At 38.1% G+C, this 12280-nt stretch overlaps 1 protein-coding gene across 3 annotated transcripts in view; it reads left to right on the top strand.

Moving 5' to 3' along the window:
* Positions 1–12280, top strand: part of SCAPER (S-phase cyclin A associated protein in the ER) — a 522888-nt gene that overhangs the window by 358306 nt on the left and 152302 nt on the right. The gene's annotated exons all lie outside the window — the stretch shown is intronic.

The following is a 12280-nucleotide window of genomic DNA, read 5'->3' as shown; positions in this document are numbered from 1 at the left end:
AGCCTTAAAAAGGAAATCTCCTTGGTCTATGACCTTCTCTAATCCTAAAACAAGAAGAATGGATGAACTCCTGGGCAGCTTTAACTGCTTACATAAATTGAACAGAACTGAATAGTAGTAGCAAAAAGGTAGTACAAGAAGAGGTAAGTACATTAACAAAGGCCTGAGCTGTGAAATTTGAAGAAATCCCTAACATACAGGAAGATTAGTCTGAAGCCAAGACTGCCATAGTCTAGAGTCCTGGCCAAATAGCTGGCAACTGAATTGCAGTTCAGTCTTTAACTGCAAATTGCTCTTTGTCATATGGATCCTGCACAAGCTTTGGACCCAAGATCTGCTTTCCTCTTCTCTCAAGTCACTCTGTGATCCCTGGCCGCCTGGGATATAGTAGCAGACAGCTTTATTTCAGAAGGACTACATTCTGGAGGGGTAGCATGCACGGTTTCTGGATATTTTGTGGAGACTCTTATTTACAGAGTTTAAATGAGAAGTTTTGATAAAAGTTTACTTGTATCACTGAGAAAACTTAAATATTTAGTTGGCCCAACAAAAGTGAGTGCTTTATTTGTCCACTGGATACTACAGAAATTGCAAGAATATATCATCTTTTCTCCTGAGAGACATTTTGGTAAAATAAAAATAGCACTGGCTTTGGAGTTGGACAAACCTGGATTCCGGTTTTACCTGTGCCAGTGACCAGCTGGGAGAATTGGGGCAAGTGCCTTATTCTTGTGGCATCTGTTTCCTCATTTGGTTACTCAGGGGTAGTCATATGCACCTCATAGTGCTACTCTGGGGATTGGATGAATCCCCAGAGTTTTATGTGAGAGTTTTTGTCAACCTCAAAGTGTTATATAAATGTTAGGTAACAGTTTTTAAGTAGTAGTTTTGCCTGCTTTAAGACAGTGTTATATTATCTCTTCGAAATGATACATTTCTAAGAACAAACTGATAGTGAAGTTAGTTTAGGTTCCTTTGCTCTACTGACAAAGTAGAGATTAATAAAAGAAGCTATAGGTATCCTTTGAGTCAGGATATCTTTCTGTGTAGCAGAAAGTTCTACATCAGTCAGATATAGCACGCATGGAGGTTTTCTAACCCAGGATAGTTGATATTTCTTATCAAAATGGACTTTAGTGACAGTGTGTTGTTATCACTCAGTGTTTGTTAATTGACAGGGAGAGAGGAAATAAATTTGAGATAAGAAAGGAAATGGCAGGGGCCCCTGGGTGGCTTAAGTGTCTGACTTCGGCTCAGGTCATGATCTTGCAGTTCGTGAGTTCAAGCCCCATGTCGGGCTCTGTGCTGACAGCTGGGAGCTGAGGCCTGCCTCAGATTCTGTCTCCCCTCTCTCTGCCCATCCCCCACTCGTACTCCATCTCTGTCTCTCAAAAATAAATGAACATTAAAAAAATGTTTTTTAAAAAGAAAGGAAATGGCATTTGATTCTTTGGGACTGGGCTTTGATAACTGTTAATCATTCATATTGTTCATCTTAAGTGCACCTGTAGGGGCACCTGGGTGGCTCAGTCAATTAACTGTCTAACTCTTGTTTTCTTTTTTTTCTTTTTAAATTTTTTTTAACGTTTATTTATTTTTGAAAGAGAGAGAGACAGAGAATGAGGAGGGGAAGGGTCAGAGAGAGAGGGACACACAGAATCCAGAGGGGCTCCGGGCTCTGAGCTGTCAGCACAGAGCCCGATGTGGCACTAGAACTCAACGAGCTATGAGATCATGACCTGAGCTGAAGTCGGTTGCTTAACTGACTGAGCCACCCAGGCACCCCTGACTCTTGATTTCCACCCAGGTCATGATCTCGCAGTTCATAAGATCGAGCCCAGTGTCAGGCTCACTCTCTTGCTCTCTCTCTCTCTGTCTCGCAAATGAAATAAATAAACATTAAAAAGAGTAAAATTAAATGCACCTATAGTTTTTTGTTTTGTCTTGTTTTGCTTTTTTTTGTTTTGTGGTAGGTTTAAACATGCATGAGACTGAGCTCTCTGGCTGGTAACTTAGATGCCTGTTTTACAAAAGCTACATTTGTCATTGTGGCAAAAAGCATGCTTTGGTGCTTATCTGTGCCTATCATTTTGGGAACAGAAGAAGTTTCCATACTTTCTAAAAAGACCTGAGCAAGAGTTAGTGCACCAACATTGGAAACAAGCTCTGGAATCTTGGGAGTCCAGCCCAGTACTCCTCTGATGGTCACCAGCTGACCACAGTGCCAGGATTGAGAGTTTGTTTCTTCATCTCACCTTAGGCCAATAGATTTGTGTGTTCATCCAGGCACTGCTTGCTAAGTGAGGCCAACACTCAGGGCAGTGGGCATCGAGCAGTGACTCTAAGATTCTCTTCTCCTGAGCACAGCTCAAGATCATGTTGACTTTCTAAACTAGCCTCCCTTCTCAGGGCTAGAGGATTAAGTCTAGGAGAGTGTTATGCTGCTTACTTAGAAAGGGGCAAGAGAAATGCCACAGCTGTGTGAGATTTAGTATGGACTCAGACACTCTGGTGGGCATGAGTCAGTGGCTTAACTCAGAAAGTGTTCTTTCTCATATTCCTTCCAACTACTATTCTGTACAAAGCAGTTGTTTTGCTTTTGTTAGAACCAGGGAAAACCCATAGAATTGCTTGAATCCTTGCATCCTTGAGAGGACTTAGTTAGGATGTGGTATTCCAAAATCAACCTTCTTAACAAATGTGTTCCCATAAAATTGTTTTCAGTGCCAAGAAAGATCACCCTGAAACAAGGCAATTTTCATTTCATGTTTTATCTACTTTTGGGATTACTCATATTAATTTGCCTGTTAATTTTAATTGCAGAAAACAAGTACAAAAGAATGAATAAATATTCTAGCCTTTTCTTTGGTTTGGGCTAATAACAATTGTTTATTACAGCTTTTAATATTTGAAAATAGATGGTAGTTTGTCATTTTCTTTGGACATAGAGAATGCCTCAAGTGATGTAAATAAGAAGATAGATCTGATGTGATTAGAAGCTGTGGTCAAAGCTTTGTGTTGTGTTTTTATAACAGATTTACAGAGCAACAATGATAATAGAAGGGAGAGTTGGTACTTACTAGCATTCTACATATCCGAACCCTTTTCAGGCAGCAATAGATGTTCATAATTCACAAAGAAACCCACATCCCCTTTTGGGCCATGATCACTAGGCTAAGTCATCCCTAGGTTGCCTTTCACTTCCTTGGTATTCCTATTTCTTGACACTCGTAGACAATGAAGGACCCAAATGGTTAACTCTCCAAGCCATTCTAGGTTGTTCAATGGAAAACTCACCAGGCCCCTATTTCTTCTCTGTTAGCCGTGCTTATCTTCCTTAATTGCACCTCTGGACCCAATTTTTATATAGAAGTACTATAGTTTCATCAACACAGAACAATGCAGATGGTATAGTATAGCAAAAAATAAATAGGCTCTGGAGTCAGATCTGAGTTTAAATTCTCTGCTTTTCACTTATTAGTTATATGACATTGGTCCAAATTGCTTGTTATAACAGAGCCTCAGTTAAATAGTAACACTACCTTGTTGAGTAGGACTTGTTGGCTGTTGTGAGAATTAAAAATGTGTGTGTTTGTTAAGTGCCCTGTGCAAAGAAAGCACTTAGTTAATATCAGTGGGTTTTGTTGTGGTTGTTATGATGTTGACTTGATATTATCTTAATTAACTGAGCTTTAAATCCCCAACTCTCTGCCACTTTGGCTTCTAAAAAGCTATAATCTGTTTTACTTGTGCATTTGTTTTTTCATCTTAAGCACAAACTTCATCCTGATAAATTTTAGTCTTGCCTGTCAAGATCCATTTTGGATCCTGATTTGACCTCTAACTTAGTGTCTTTTTCTTTAACTTTGTGTCAGACCTAAAGTTGATCTGTAGAATATATGCATCTTCATCTAAATCACTGAAAAAATATCTACCGGGTTAGGGAATAGTTCAGTTTAGCACTTTATTAATGAACTATCTTGTACTCCATTTATTGTATTGCCATCTCCCCAGATAGACTATAATTCCTTGGGACCAGAAACCATAGTAAATGCATTACTTTTATTTTTATAAAAACAATATTAGTGTAAATCATAATGGCATCTTAATAAATACCATTTGAATACATGAATTAATTATTTTTCCCATGGATAGAAATCAAGCAGGAAAAGAGCTCACTGCATCGGGGCGCCTGGGTGGCTCAGTTGGTTAAGTGTCCGACTCTTTATTGCAGCTCAGGTCGTGATCTCATGGTTCATGAGATCCAGCCCCATGTTGGGCTCTATGCTGACAGTGCAGAGACTGCTTGGGATTCTCTCCCTGCCTCCCACCCCTGCTTGCTCATGTTCTGTCTCTCATTCAAAATAAAGAACTTTAAAAAAAAAAAAAAAAAAAGCTTACTGCATCAAATACTTGACTCTGTGGATTTGAAATATGGTCACATCTCAGCCAAAAAGGGTCCTTGATTTTGACCACTCTTTAGGAATTTTTTTAAAATTTTTCTTTAAATTTCTATGTATTTATAATTAAGTCAAGTATCTATAACTGCCACTTACTGAAAAAGCCAAATGGGGATGCTAGAACTGTACTCTTGGTCATCCTTACCACAGTTTTAGAATCACAGCACATTGGTATATTATGAGATGGTCCCGATTTTAAACTATGTTAAAAATAGATACTTCTCGGGGCGCCTGGGTGGCGCAGTCGGTTAAGCGTCCGACTTCAGCCAGGTCACGATCTCGCGGTCCGTGAGTTTGAGCCCCGCGTCAGGCTCTGGGCTGATGGCTCGGAGCCTGGAGCCTGTTTCTGATTCTGTGTCTCCCTCTCTCTCTGCCCCTCCCCCGTTCATGCTCTGTCTCTCTCTGTCCCAAAAATAAATAAAAAACGTTGAAAAAAAAAATTAAAAAAAAAAAAATTAAAAAAAAAATAGATACTTCTCACTGCCGTGTTCTTTATAAAGTAAACCTATTTATTCATATCAAACAAATTAAGTTGTTTTCTTTTTTTTTTTTGTTTTTGCTTTATGGTATATACATCTATGTATAATAAATCGGTCTTAGGTAAAACAGCAGTCACTGAATATAATAATAAAAGTAAATAAATTTAGAATGATGTGAGGTGGAGCTTTGCTTCCTAGGAAGATCATTTACAAGATACCACAAATTTATTCTCCAAAGTAAAATAAAATAAAACTTGTGATTTTGTGCAGTTTATTCACTTGGCAGTATTGCCTGTACTTGATCCTTTGCGTTGGTAAGGAGACAGACCTTACTTAACATTACTGGGTATATCCTTAGTGCTGGTCACTCTGCTAGGGGCTTTGTATGCCTTCCCTATTTACTCCTCACAGTCACTAGCAGCCTCGTCTGTGGCCTGCTACCAGAATGAGGGTCGACTGCCGTCATGTTTGGAACATGACTGCACCCTGAGGGAGCCATAATATCCCTTTTGAAAGCATGTTTATTCATTCCGAATAGCAACAAGAATGTTCAGAATTGCTTTCCCATGATTATTGAGGTTTTGTCTCTAAAGGCTTCTGTTCCCTTTTCTTGGTCTTATGATACACAGTAGAGACTGGTGGAGTTCATCTTATAATGGAAAAGAGATATTCCTTTGTGTTCCAGAAGCAGGTAAATAATCTAGGGCTTCTAGGACTTTTCAATCCTAATGACCAGGGGAAAAAACTATTTTCCAGGGAGTCCCTTCTTAGGATCAGTTATAAGCATGTGTGGACATGGGAATGGGACTGCCACATTTAGGAACCGTTCCAAATAGACCCTGTCCATAGGGAACTTAGAATAATAGAAAATGAGATGGATTAAACTCTAAGTATCATTAGAGCCTGCTGTATTACCTTGGTGGAACAGGCACTCTGGTGGTATACACAAACTTCAGAAAAGGAATGTTTTGCTGCATATCCAGTGTCTGCAAACTTAGTTTCCTGAGATGCCTGGCCTCATGTGCTCTATAGCGTACTTCTTACTCTGGTCTCTTGACTCACTTGTCTGTTCTTTTGGGGGCTCATTTACTTTGCCTTTTTGTTTTGTTTTGGTTGTTTTTTTTTTTTTTTTTTTTTTTTTTTTTTTTGTTAAATTTGTTAAATCTTTGCCTTTCTCTTCAAGTTGCAACACAATCCATACTCTGTTAATTCAGCTTTCACCATGAGTTCCTCCCCTATTATCCTTTCATCTCTCTTCTTGGTTTGTCATACTCACTTCATATCTGTTGTCGTTTTTCTGGGTGTTTTGAATACTACCTGTTCTAAGCATTGCACCATGCCTCTTCTTAGCAGCTCTGTTTTATGCCATGTGATGCTCCCTCAATGGCCATACCTGATTCAACCAAGAGTGGACATTTGACTGGAGCAGCCAATCTATAGACTAGCCAACAATATCAGACTTAAAACTCAGCCCAGAAAGTTAAACTGAGCCAGTCAAATATCTCTCTCAGGAATTTGCAGTTGGAAAGTTGTACAACTCCAGCTCATTTTTTCTAGTGTATTTGAATTTGAAAAATCACGTTGAGTAACTTCTGGGATGGCCATTACAGGGCTCTGTTCACTCCAAGTTTAGCAGGGCTAACGAAGGCCATTTGGGAAAAAAGGAGGAGAACAGAACTGTTTCAGGAGAGAGAAGGGAGATGGAAATGAGAGCGGGTCCAGTCTACAGAGCTGCCATTGTTCCTGCCCTCCTGAGGTCTAGTAGTTCATTTTCTCCTGGATTCATGGGAAGTTCCCAATAACCTTCAATAAATGCCTCTTTTACTTGAGATATTTCTAGTGAATTTCTGTCCCTTCAAACCGAAAGAGCCTGATACTTTTAAATACAAATATTAAAGATTTCTTAAATTCTAGATTGGGTTGAAAATACTTCACTGTGTTATAGAGCCTTCCTTGTGACCTCTTTTGTTTTTCTAAATTCTTTCCTATCAAGAAAGAATGAATGCCCACAGTTTAAAGTAGAAATAGAGAGAAAACACGCTCTACAAGTTCTCTAGAGTATAGTTCTTTATGAACATTAAATGTCTCTACAAGCTGGGACTGGCTGAACTTTCCTTCTCTCTGCTAACCCCAGTTTGGAGACTCTGTATAGAAAATTATGTAGATTAAACTTTCTGTCTCTGGTTGCTAAGGCAAACACACTTAAGTAGCATACTCTAGAGTGCAGAGCTTATCTTCAGGATCAAAGGTAAGAAAATGTATTATATATTATTCTTTAAGAATAGAAGTGCCTGGGTGGCTCAGTCAGTTAAGTGTCAGACTTTGGCCCAGGTCATGACTTCGCAGTTCATGAGCTCAGGCCCCATGTCAGGCTCTGTGCTGACAGCTCAGAGCCTGGAGCCTGCTTCGGATTCTGTGTCTCCCTCTCTCTCTGCCCCTCCCCCACTCACACTCTGTCTCTCTGCTTCTCTGTCTCTCAAAAATAAATAAACATTAAAACACAAATAACAGTACTATTCATATTTTTTATAGCTATCAAGTGTTAACTTTCTTGGTGGCCCTCAGTCCCAGATTGGTTACCTCGTCATTAACATTATAATTAGGAATTAGTTTGAATCCTGGTAACATTTACAAACAACTGAAAAGTGTATTTCTTTAGACCCTGCTCTCCCAGGCTTGATCATAATGGGCCATAGTCCAACTTTTTGATAAAAATAAGTTTGTTCATGAGAAACCCAATCATTTCACAAGTTATTTTTGGAAACTGGAAAACAGTTGCCTATTTTGACTCCGAGACTATGATGTTTAGAAGGTGAGAAGACTGTGAGATCAATTGTCCCTCCCCCTCAAATCCTGGCAGCATGATGCAGCTCGGAACAGTAATCACGCGCTACAAGATAGAGCTTCATTATATTTTTAAGAACTGAATAATATGCCTTTAATAGCACAGTTTCAGTCACTAGGAGGAAGAGACAGCGTTTGTAAAAGACAAATTGTCCTCTGTTAGTTAAGTCATTTTATAGTACCTAACAGAAAGAAGAAAAGCATTGGCTTATCCCATTTCAGGGCAACCCTTTTGGGGATTGCAGTCTTGTTTCTCTCAGGGAAACCAAGCAGTATCTCCATATTATTCAACATTTATCTCAGAGTATGGCTTACTTAAATACCTGATGCAAACTTCAGAGCGTTGTATCATCTCTTATTCCTTCCTCTCTCTCACCCAATAAGAAATGCAAAACTTCATTCCAGAGGGGGTTGTTGTTTTACCAAAATTGCATTGGTAGATGCTGGATTCATGTTTTCTAATACAAGTAGACTTGAAACTTTATTTGTAGTTCAGTCTACGTTAAGGCATTTGTTATCATGTAGAAAGTTCTCCAGCAACAATTTGTCAAACATTTTTGGTTATCTATCTGGTTAAGAAAATCTTTAACTGGACTATCATTGTTAAATCACTCCTGGAACATTATTCACATCTTACCTGAGGCTCTCACTTGCTTGCCATTTTCTTTGCACTATTACCTTTTCCTGGGAATTATTTTCACCAAGCCTAGCTATTGACTCAAAGATCAGGTTAATTGCCTTATTGAAAATCAAAGTGCATGTAAATAGTTCTCTACATTGACATTTGAGTTAAGGTAAATACAGATCTCTCACCTTTTCAAATTGATGCATTCTAACAAAGATGGTTATAAGGTTAATTTCTATTAAGTAAATCCAATTTTCTTATTAATTTCCTTCATAAAGTCAACAATGAATTTCTATGGGCAAAGTATCAATGCATTACATAATCGATGAAGAGCATGTAGCCAAGTCATTTTGTGTTCTAGACAGTGTAACACAGCAGTCTTGTTGAAAACACACTTCAGTACTTTCAGAACCATGAATTATGTAGCACTCTCCTAACTTTGTAACTCTCTTTTCTTGTCACCTTCTGGGACTTGAATCCTTGAAAACTACCTACAGAGGATGAAGATTATATCATATTTTACAAGTACATGCCACAGTCTAACACATAATGTATGTTAGGCTAAAATTTACTTCTGTAAACATACTCACTTTTCCACTTGGCTAGCTCTAGAGCTCAAGCCAAAAATACCTGTATTTAGAATTAGAGAAAGGGGAATATAATGCACTAATGGATTAAACTTAACTGGGTTTCAGTGTCAGAGCATTAGGGTTCAAATACCAGCTTTGCCAGTATTTGATGTGAGACTTGTCTCATAAGGCCTTATTGGCTGTAGTATTTTTCATCTGGGAAATAGGGGAAAGATTCCTGTTTCACAGGGTTGTTGTAAAGATGAAATGCTAATATGTATAAAGGGGCTTTGTGAATTGTCATACTCTAACATGGGACACCAGTGGCATCTGGGGCAGAATGCAGGATTGTCCTTCACACTGGAAGGTGTATGGCATCCTTTGGCCCATTAAATAACATTAAATAGCCATTAGATACCTGTGTTCCCATTGTTTTGACAACCAAATATGTCATTACACATTTCTACCTTTTACTTACAGGATTAATACCATCCTGATTGTGAACTATGTGCTGGGCAATAGAGTTGTGGAAATAAGGAAAACATTGTCCATATCCTCAGGAAGCTCACTTGTTAGGGGGTGAGCTAACCAAGGAAAGATGTAATTTAGTACAGTGTGCTAAGTAAAACTATAGAAGTATGCACCAAGTACAGAAATAGCACAGAGGATGGAGCAGTTAACTGCCAGGGGAGGACACAGAGTTATAACATCCAAACTGGGCTTTGAAAGAAAAGATTCAGAGTTTGCCAAATTAACAAATCTTCCTCAGTTGACAGAGAGCACAGCATGTACAAGATCATGGAGGCCTGAAATAATAGGGTGTGCTTAGGGAGCTGTACACGTTAGAACAATATCAGAAATATTTAGGTATGAATGAATTGGGCAAATGACAATTCAGGGAAAAGTAAAAGGCATCCATTCCTTATTTATTTCACATTTGGGGGCGGAGGGAGTTCCTGTCAGTTTTATTCACTCATCTATAATTGTTGCCACTATCTTAATTTCAGCCCTATTGCTTATACTGTTATTACCAAATACAAAGAGGAATTTAGTCATTTAACATACTTTTATTGCCACGGACCTGGTGCTTTGTTTATCGTGGTGGATAGAAGATGTGCAAGAGAACCTTTGCGAAGGAGTGCTTAGAACCCCTGCAGAACACTTGGCGTTTTCAGAAGTACAAGAGTAGTAAAACTGCTTTATAAATATGTTAGATTTTTTAACAGAGTTTTTGGCACGTCTTCCCCAATGTTATCACTGATATAAATGAAGAAACTAAGGCTTAAAAATATGAAAGGATTTGTCATCAGTCATCACGTTGGCAGCTAGGACTGAGCATCCTGTTCTGGTGTCTGTTTTCTGTACCTTCCTGCCTTGTTGTTTCTGATATGTGAGCATGTAACTTTAGCCATTTTAATAAAAATAAAATAACCATTTCATTAATATCTTATAAAAAATTACTGTCATTATGCCTGTGAGTTGCTGGAGTTTTGTTGTTGTTGTTATTGTTACTTGTTTGTTGTTTAGTTTTTGACTTTTGGTGGGGGAGAGACTGACTGGTTTTGGATTTTTAGTTTAGGATTTTTTTTTTTGTAGTGGTTTGTTGGTATACGTATAGGAAATGTTTGTGGAATCATTTTTCCCACCTAGGAGCCAAAGAGGGACAAGACGAAGTGATCTAACAAAAAATGAGAAAGATAGACAAAAACCACTCATAACTGTTTATAAGACAAAATGTCCAGGGAATATTTAGCAATGAAGTTGAAAAAAGAAATAGAACATTTCAATATTACCTTAAATACCTTTTTCAGAACTTAAATCAGGTGGCACATACAGAGAAAACTGATCATAGTATTTACTCCTGTTATTACCTGTTCTAGATATTATGGAGTTAGAAACCAAGTACCACTTCATGTGCCCACTACATCGTAGCCCTCAGTAAATGTTAATAAAATGGTACTTGCCAGTGTGGGTGAAATCTGGAATACAGCCCACTGTTAATAAATAATTCCTCTTTTCTAAGCAGGATTGTTTGAATATAATTCTAAATATCTGTTTTTAGATCCAAGCCTACTAGAAGTGACTAACTTTCCCTAAGACAATAAAAGTAAAAAATTATTTTGCAAGCCAATTAGCCATAGTGATTGGTAAATACTCTTCTCCATTTGACATATTGTGGCATTTTGTTTGTGTCTCAAAAGGCTGCACAGAGATGGTTACATTTGACAGCTGTTGTACCACTAATAAGATTAAAGTAAAGAAATTAGTTTTGTCGACTTTAATCTGCTGTTTAACACTGCAAACCACCTGGGGTCTTCTCCAGGGTCTGCATGTCTAATTGTGAATTTAAAATTACATAACCAGATCCTACTTACAAATATATCTAAAGATTTGCTAACAGTAACTGTCTTGTTACTAGACCAGACAGTTTAGCACTAGACTTTAAAATTAATGTTTTAATTTGGCAGTCACCCTGCATTTTTAAATGTAGTATTCTAATCTTTGAAACATAACACCTTCTCAGTGGGAGGTTAATTTTAGGAAATGAAGAAAGTTTCATTAGGTTGGTGCTTAAGATATGTATGATTTTTCCATCTAAAATTAGAATATATCTATGGAATAATTAAATTGCCAATTCTAATTGTACCAAATTGACCGATTTAAAAAAAAACAAAAAAAACCTTGAGATAACACATCTAGGTGAAGGTTTCTTACTGCTTGCTCTGGGCACCATTATTATTAGGAAAATAGTTTACTTTAAATATTAATGTTGGTGTTATTAAAATGTTATGTTGTAGAGAAGTTTCTGGGTGGCTTAGTTGGTTAAGCATCTGACTTAGGTCATGATCTCATGGTTCATGAGTTCGAGCCCCACATCAGACTCTGTGCTGACAGCTCAGCGCCTAGAACCTGCTTCGGACTTGGTGTCTCCCTCTCTCCACCCCTCTGCTCATGCTCTGTCTCTTTCTGTCTCTCAAAAGTAAATAAACATTTAAAAAAAGTTATGTTGTAGAATGTGATATGCAGTGCAATAATCCTTTGTGATTATTACATTGAGTTTTAATGCAAACTGAAGCGTAGGGTACATATAATTATTTATAACCCCACAGCGAAGGTCATTTGGTCAGGCAGTCTTATTAGCATCCCTTGAAGACCCCCCATCTTTTTTTTCAATGTTTATTGATTTTTGAGACAGAGACAGAGCTTGAGCGAGGGAGGCACAGAATCTGAAGCAGGCTCCAGGCTCTGAGCTGTCAGCACAGAGCCTAACGCGGGGCTCAAACTCGTGAAACGCGAGATCAT

The sequence above is a fragment of the Panthera onca genome, chromosome B3, assembly GCF_046562875.1.
Source record: "Panthera onca isolate mPanOnc1 chromosome B3, mPanOnc1 haplotype 2, whole genome shotgun sequence".
NCBI classification, from domain to species: domain Eukaryota; kingdom Metazoa; phylum Chordata; class Mammalia; order Carnivora; family Felidae; genus Panthera; species Panthera onca.
The sequence above is the reverse complement of the archived record's forward strand: the minus strand, read 5'-3'. Positions and strand labels throughout refer to the sequence as shown.